General features: G+C 36.6%; 1 non-coding gene across 1 annotated transcript; it reads left to right on the forward strand.

The window, feature by feature from the left end:
- The first annotated feature begins 8,760 nt into the window (after positions 1-8,760).
- On the forward strand, positions 8,761-8,867 carry LOC112475552. The gene has a single exon (XR_003044756.1). It is a non-coding gene; the product is annotated as a U6 spliceosomal RNA (small nuclear RNA).

Raw genomic sequence — 8,867 nt, forward strand, 5'->3', positions numbered from 1 at the left:
GTTATAGTTGCCTCTAATTTTACCATTTCATTGGTAAAAAATTAGCTTATTTTTTGTGCATAAAATAGGAAAATAAGTTGATGTCAATATGATGAAAGTTTTATTAGGGAAGTATATTATTGAGCTTTTACTGTACCATGAGAGGGGATTCAAAATTGTTACTGTATGTATACAGATAAAAATTAAATTTTAAAATGTTCAGGAAAACTATACAGATCAACTGCTATAAGAAACGATTACCTAGATCTGAATTTTAAGCTGTGGCTAGATATTCTTTTGAGCCACAAGAAATATTTTGAAGCCTATTCTATTTTATAGCAGAGCTGCTTACATTGAAGAACATATTTTTATTTCCGTGGTTTATGAATACTAAGCCAAACTTTATGGGTATATATTGTCAGTTCTGTGGATCTAGTGAGGTCTGTTTGACTTGAATCTTTGTGTTTATCTTGAATTTAATCATTTTATTAAGTACCTTAATTCCTAGACTGAACAATTTCTGATTTGTTTCAATACTTATGGGACATGTTTAATTTTTTATTGTATTTGAACTCCTGAAGTTCTCAGTAGCCTTTTCAATTTATTAAATGTCTGAAAATAAAATTTTCTAAGATTAAATAAGGGAAGGAACTACTCAAAATTGATTTCTTGGTAGCATCTGTATGTAGTTGAGAATACTGGAAGCATTAATATCTCATTTTCAATATCATTAATATCTTCAATATCCAACAACTAGATATTGGAGATGAGATATTAATGTGATAGCTCATAATGTGCTAATGGGATATTAATTGTGATCCACGTATTATGATCCTTTTAGAGCAGTTAAAATCTAGTTAACTCAGAATATTCAGTATTCTGTTGAACCTCCTCATCACCCTGTGAGCATGATTGCATTTTTTTTCCCATAACATTAATTTTATCTCTGTGGGTATGTGCGTAGAAGGGAGAATCCATATTTCTCACATTGTTCAAATTCTGAAGTGTTTAATATTAGTCTTTTACATAAATTTTGCAGGTAGTAAGAATAATTTTTAAAAGCTTAATGGTAGTCAAAGTTAAGATTTGTTATTACTAAGTTTAATATAGAAAATTACCAAATTTGAAATTAATGCAGTGCTGGCAGTTCTGGTTTAGTCATTTTTACCAGTAGTTAGGAGTGCTAAGACTTGGAATATATGAACTTTGAGTAGATGTTAAGGAATTTGTAGTTTAGAATTTTATTCCCATCATGCAAATCGTCTGTTTTATTTGCCTCAAGTGGTAAAAATTATTATAAACAAATTAATAATGGCTCTCCTGTTCTAATAGTTTGCCTAAATTTTAGTTAAGATTCTCTGGGTGTTATAACATTTTTAAAGTTATTTCTATTTTGTATTAAATCTTATTCTAATATAAGTGATGTAGATATAAAAATTAACCTATTCATTGCTTCACAAATTCATCCAAGTTTGTTTTAATTATGTATCTGTACTCACATATCATTTTCTTGTGACCTTGAACTGAGTATTTTGTCCTAATTTAATATTTTTTAGATACTCGCCAGTTTTAAAAATATCAGTTTTAAATTTGGGGCTCTTAGTTTCCCTTTTTTCTAGATTCTTTGTATTTCATTTTATTCAAATAAATGTCTTTCTAGGTGTTCAGTGAAGCCAACTTACATTTTATATACCCTAAAATAAGTAAAATTAGAACAATGCTCATTTTCATACTATTATTTTTGTGAGACTTGGTGCTGTAATTGTATACATCAGAACTGAATTGATTTCATAGTCTTACTTGCATTCTGAAGGATGACAAAGTAATATTTTTGAGGTCAGCATCTCCACTCACATTAATCATGATCATATTGTAAATATTTCAAAAATTGTGACATAAGTGAAGTGATTGATATTTTTAAACAACTACCCCTAAAATATAAAAGTCATATCCATAATAGATCTAAAAGAATGTGACCATCATTTTATTTAATGGATGGTCTCTTCAAAGTGTAGGTTTCTCTTTCTGAAATCTTTTTGGCTGCTTTTAGTCTGTAAGTGCTATATAAGGATTATAGGTGACAGATCTTAACAGATTCAGACTTAGGTTTAAAGGAGTTCCTTTAAAATAACTAGAGGTTTTCAGAATATGCTGTCTTTTTCATGTTTTTCTTTTTATAGCAGTGGTTTCCAAACATCAATCACTTTGGGAACTTCCTAAGAATCAAGCTGTGCAGAAGCCATCAACTGTACAAATCTCTGAGGTGCAAGAGTTATGTGCTTATACATTGCATCTGGGGAGGACCAAAGAGTTTCTGGAAGAAATTATTCATTTGGTAAGGGTTAATTACATGAAAAATGTTGTCTTTCAATTAAACTCATCAATATGTAGACTGATATAGTTCAAAGCAATTTTGTAATCAAATTGTAATCTAGTTAAAACCAAGCTTTTTAATGACAGTTATCTGGACATATTAGTAAGGAAGCTTTTAATGTCCTAAAAAATAGTAACTTTACAGTTTCCTCTTCCCTTTAACTGTGAATGAAAGGGTTCTACGAAGGAAATAGAAGGAAAACTGACCAAAAAAAAAAAAAAAGAGCAAGGAGTTGGAGAAGAGTAATTTGCATTCCAGAATGATTTTTAGTATTCTAATATAACTATATTCTGAATTTTCCAAAGTCATCATTTTCATTTTTCTATCACTTTAATATTTGCTTTACAAACACTATAGAGGTTCTCTTTTTGTACGAGATGTAGTAGGTCACAGCAGGTCAACACACCAATATTAACATAAAATAGGATTACTTTCAAAAACCACATATTTAAAGGCATCATGTGGAACTTAGATCTAAAATGGGTTCAGTCTCACAGAGGGGAGAACTCTTCAAAGGTTATTGGAAGATCAAAAATTTATTTTTATTTTTTTAAATTTATTTTTATGGTGACATTGATTAATGAAATCCAGTAAGTTTCAGCTGTACATTTTAACCATAAGGCACATACATTTACATTGTATGTTCACCTCCCATAGTTAAATTTTTTTTTTTTTCACCCAATTTCTTTTGCAGAATCTGGGCTCAGTCTTGGGATCTGGATTTGACCTAGGCAGAGGGCCATGTTAAAGGAAAGAGAAACCAGCTATGCTTTTAATTAATGATTGCATAGAGCTGGAGTGACAACATTGGAGTTTTTGAAAGGCCTTGAAAGAATAGCCTTTCAAGATACCTGTTAAATGTTGAGCGTAGTGAGGCTAAAAAGCTAAGCTGAAAGTTTCTGAAAGGCAAAGCTGAATCCCTTGCAGTCTTTCAAGCCTGCATAAACAAAGGTCCAGGTTTTTAATTGGAAATTTTCTGGGTCTATACCTTAAAACAGGTATAAATTGGGCTAAATCTTATCAAAACCATTAACTTTGCCTAACAGGAAAGGGGGCCCTCCGTTAGAGGAAGGAATTGTCTTGGAACCTCTATGTTCTTTACTATACAATATCTGGCATAAAATTAAATTGCTAGATATGTGAAGCAACAGTCATTTGACATAAAAAGGGGAGAAAGAATTGAATCAATCTAAATTGTGGAGTTGGACGACTTTATAATCGTGATTTTATGTGAAAAAAATGTCCAAAAAGGTTGAAAAATAGAAGAAAGTTTTCATCAAAAATGTTTTATTTTAAAAGGACATGCTAGAACTGAAATATTAAGAACTCTCTAGATGAGGTAACAGATTATACCAGAAAACAAGGAAAGTGAACTGGAAGACAAGATAATCAATAGTTAATGCCAGTGAAGCAGGATATGTTCAAAATATCTAACATGTAATTTGAAGTCATGGAGAAGGAATGGGGCAAGAACAATGAAGAGATTATGGCCAACAGTTTTCCAAAATTGGTGAAAGCTCACAGATGAAAGTTCAGCCAATTCTAGTCAGGCAGAACTAAGTGTTAAAAACTATACCTAGGTACCCATGGCAAAAATACTAAAAATCAAAGGAGAGAAGACATTGCCTTCAATGGAGCACCAGTAAGACTGATAACCTCAATAGAAATGATCAAGGACAGAAAACAGTGGAATGACATCGTTAAAGTGCTGAGGCGGGAAATGCCAACGAAAGGCCCTGGTGGAATAAAGATGGTTCCAGACAAAAGCTAGGTAAGGTACTTCATCACCAAGCAGGCCTTCGGTAAAATAAAAACTAAGGAAAGCAAAAGTGGTCCTCAGGCAATTTACTGTTGACATTGAAAGTTCCAAATGGTTTCTTTCCTGAGGCACTCAGCATTAAATCTTGTCAGTTCTCTAAAACCCACAAGGTTTGGAGTTTTTGGTATCTCAGGTAAAAATACTACGTCGAGGCTGAGAGATCATTTCTGAGACTATCCCACTTACAGCGGCTCTGATTGGAACTTAAAGACTACTCAACCACCTTCAGGCTTCTGTGGAAAGTAGAGTTGAGAACTTAACTGTGGATATGTTCTGTGGATAAAGTAGGAAAGACCTCACCCACTGGTCAGTATTCAGGTTCCATTGAAGAATTTGTATACAAGAAGAATTGTACTGAATGTGACCAGGCCTTTTAAAAGACACATTTGAACATTGGAGAATTCACACTGGAGAGAGAGTAGCTGGAAAATTCGTCACACCTCAGTGAATATCTGCAAACATTCAGGAAAAATCTTATACATGTATTAAATATGAGGAAGCATTCACCAAAAGTTCACATCTTTGTACACTAATGCTAACACTAGAGAAAGATGTATAGATGTACTGAATTTGAAAAGGTTTTTTTACCTGTCAGTCTTGATTGTAGTTAAGAAAATTCACACTGGTAAGTCATTTGAATGCAGTGCCTCTGGAAAAGCCTTTGCCCAGGAGTCACAACTGAGTGTACACAAGAATTTCATACTGGAGAGACACACAGACTGAGTGTGGATAGGCCATCCATCAGCCACAAGTCAAACTCATTGAATGATGGCCAGCCTCCAAGATGGCTCCTAGTATTCACATTTTTGCATGGTCCCCTACTTTATTTTACCAAGCTTGGCTTTGTGTGACTAATAAACAGAAGTGACGATATGTCGAGTCCAAGATTAGATTATATGTAACTGGTTTTTCCTCTTGGGCATCCCCTGTACACTATATCCTTTATGTTCTCTTGCTCTGAGGAAAGCAAATTGTCATTGTGAGTAGCTGTATGGAAAGCACCACGTGGTGAGGAATTAAGTCTGGTTAGCAACTAGTGGAATTGAAGTCTACCTATAATCGAATGAGCTTGGAAGCTGATTTCTTTCCTGACAGCTTGAATTAAATATCACAAAGAACCTGAACTAGACCTACCCACCTAAGCCATTCACAGATTCCTATCCCTCAGAAATGATAAGTTGTTTTGAACTGGTGAGTTTGGGGACAATTTATGCAGCAATAGATAACTAGTAAAATTACTCATCAAAGTTCATATTAGGGAGATACTTTGTGAATGTAATGATTGTACATTTCCTTCACTTCCAAGTCAATATCAAGTGTATCAGAAAATTCCCATTGACACTGAAATGATATATATGTACTGAGTGAGAAAACACCTAAGTACCAGATTAAATCTCTATATGTCAGAAAACACTGGCAAGAAAAACTGTATTTGTACTAAATAAGATAGAGCCTTCATGGAAAAGTCTTTTAAATACGTATCAGAACCTATCCTAGAGAGAAATTTTATGAATGTACTGATTGTTGTAACTCCTCTGGAGATAACACATCAGATTCACAGAGGAGAACTGTGTGTGGGTGTGTGTGTGCGTTCAAGAAGGTCCTTTGAATATGACCGGAGTAGTCATGCTTGAGTCACCATTAATGTGCTGACTGTTTCCTTCTGCCTCCCCCCCCACTCCCCCGGGTCTCAGTATATATCAGAATTCATAAATTAAGGAAAATCTGTTTCTTCGAAGTGAGAAAGCTGCTACTCACAGAATCAGATGAAATTGCACATTACAGATATTATATAGCCCAGAAAATATATGACTACATATAAATAAAACACTACTAGAAACCTAGTTTCTTCTTTACCTTCAGCATGAGCTCAGAGCTGGAGCTAAAAGTTTAAAAGTTTCTAAGAATTTAACCAGATAATCTTTTCTTGTTCCAAATTTAAGCAATATTTGATTAGACACGTAGTGATGATTTAAATTAAACCGTTAGGCTAACTCCATGTTGAAATAAATAGTACAGCTTAACAGTCATCAAGTAATATATATTGTCATTGAAGGATTGCTCACTGGCAAGAATTCAGTATGAGGCGTGATTTTTCTAAACTAGTTTATTTCATAGACTTGACTCCCATTTATTGTGTCCTGATCTCAAAGATGTTAAAATATTTTTTTAAAAAATGTACAAGTATTTATATTATTTGGTATAGAACAAAAGTGCGGCATTTTCAGAACATACTTAGGTGAATTGGTATTCTCTGCATTAGTCAAAACAAATACAGAACTGAACTTGAACTACATCTTTGAACTATCAAAACCAACAATGGTGACCAATTTTTAACCAAATACATCTGCAATAAATTGTTTATTTGAATTGTATTGATTACTAGTTCTGTATTTAATTTTTAAATCCTCGGTTTTAGTTTATAACACCTATGAGTTTATATACAGTTTTGTGTTTATACATATTTGACAATGTAATAGAAGTAATTTCAGCAATACTGGAGGTTTAGAGAGAATTTTTAGCTTTAAAATTTAAAAGGGGTCACATGTTAATCACTTGTGAGAAATTCCATTCTAGCTCTCTAACGGCACATTGTTCAGCAGTGCCATGACTGTAAAATTACGCTTGCTTGTAATTTCTGTACACATAATTTAAAACCATTATGAAGATTTCCCCACCCCAAAGGACTTGATCTTTTATCAGCCCATTTTTCTGTATATGGAAAACGTTTTTCTTCTTCAGAATTTAAAGGGTTTAAACATGGTCACCAAGGAGTGTAGCTTGGCAGAAGCGCTTACAACTGGTAGAGAAATCAAGTTCATGATTCTGGAACTCTGACCATTCCACTATAGATTCTTTTAACCAGGTATCCTTTGATAAACTGATTGTAAGGTTTCTAAAGAATAAGCACAGGAAGGATTTTTGATATATTTCTTCAAATTGTAAAATTGAACATCACTATTAATAGCTTTGAAGTCAGAAATGGCTTCCTGGAAAGAGGCCATTAGAAGAAATGTATCAATGCAAATTTTATTTGTAATTCGACAGTTTACTCGTGTCACTTTCGCCAATTTTTTTGGGGGGGAGGGTGGGGAACAATGTTTTCATACTCTTCAAAGTTTTGAAAGAAAAGAATTATAGTTTTTGCAATAATCGCTATAGGCTTTCTGTTCCTTTATTTTCATCTCAGCAATACCAGAAACTCATGATTTCACACTATTTTTGTACATCATAAAGTTGGGTACTAATTTTAAAACTTCTCAAAATTACTGATCTTTCACAAGATTTTACTTTACAATATTATGCCATAGTTTTGGAAAGGGTAGGACGACCAAAGGAAGAAAAAAGCAAAATTCTACTTATTCTATAGATAAGCCATATTCCTTAAGTGTGCCATCTTAACGCAAACCACTTTACTTCAATAAATGGAGCAGTGTAACCACCTCAGTACCAGAGGCTTTCACTTTTGGCCCTCATTTCACAAGGCGCAAGGCTATTACTTGGACAGTATGGTTTTAGCAGTAGTTAGAGTATTTAACAGTAACATTCTGATATTTCTTGCAAATAGGTCTGTTCTGCATGTTTGTGTCATGTAGGGCTAGGATCTGTGCAGGGAAGTATAAGGAAGTACGAGAATGCTTCTCCAGTTCAACTCTATAATATAATCCCTCGAATCCACCTCTCAGGCGGAAAAGGTTTGCTTCAGCGTTCTCTGCGTACCAGCCGGCTGGAGACCTGACACCAAGGTGGCCCAAGGGGAAGACACCTGTGAAGGGCGTGGCTATCTATCGGGCTCCTCCGCCCCGCCCCCACTTCACAGTGACGCCTGCGCAGATGGTGTGATACCCGAGATTTGGGCAGAAGTTCGCAAAGCCGGGTGCAAAGTAGAGTGGTGCTGAAGATCCAGAACTGAGTCGATGGGAGGAGTTTTACGGAGGGCTGGACGCTGGGTTGATTTCAACAATGCTTTTTGTAACTGGCCGAAGGCCCCCGTGTTACTGATGAAACATCTGAGATACGTTCCATATTTTGCTGGAAGGGCCTGTGCTCGACTTAGAGCCCTAGTGACCCAACGCCCTAGTGGCCCAGCGGGCCAAGCGATTTGGGGAGAGGCCGCATGGGTCATGCCAACCCGGCCCAGCCCTCGCCGAACCATGGCTGCTTCACGGACAACGCGTAGCCCGCTCGCTTGGATCTCCAGGGCTCTGCACGCGCGTGCAGGGGGCGGGGAGTCGCTCGGGGGGTGAGGTGTGCGTCCGCCGTGCTCGCCGCTCCCGGCATGCCCCGCCGGTCCATCGCGGAGGCCGCACGACCCACAGCCGGGCCTTCGGCCGGGCGACGGGACCCCCTTACCCAAGGTGCTCCGGGCGCTCATTTGCATGTCCCACTCTACAGGTAAACCCGGCCGGTCAGTCGCGGCCTAGCGCTCATAGCACCGACCGTGCGGGCCTCGTCAGGTGATTCCGCGGCAACAAATTTGTCCTAGACGTCCCGAAGTTGTTTAGAAAAGGCGCGCGGTTCGACCACCCTAAGCAAGAGAGGCGAGAGGTCGCCGTGCCTTATATATGCCGGGGGCGGACTCAGTAGCGTGCTCGCTTCGGCAGCACATATACTAAAATTGGAACGATACAGAGAAGATTAGCATGGCCCCTGCGCAAGGATGACACGCAAATTCGTGAAGCGTTCCATATTTTG

This window comes from Pteropus alecto, unplaced genomic scaffold (genome assembly GCF_000325575.1).
Source record: "Pteropus alecto unplaced genomic scaffold, ASM32557v1 scaffold171, whole genome shotgun sequence".
NCBI classification, from domain to species: Eukaryota; Metazoa; Chordata; class Mammalia; order Chiroptera; family Pteropodidae; genus Pteropus; species Pteropus alecto.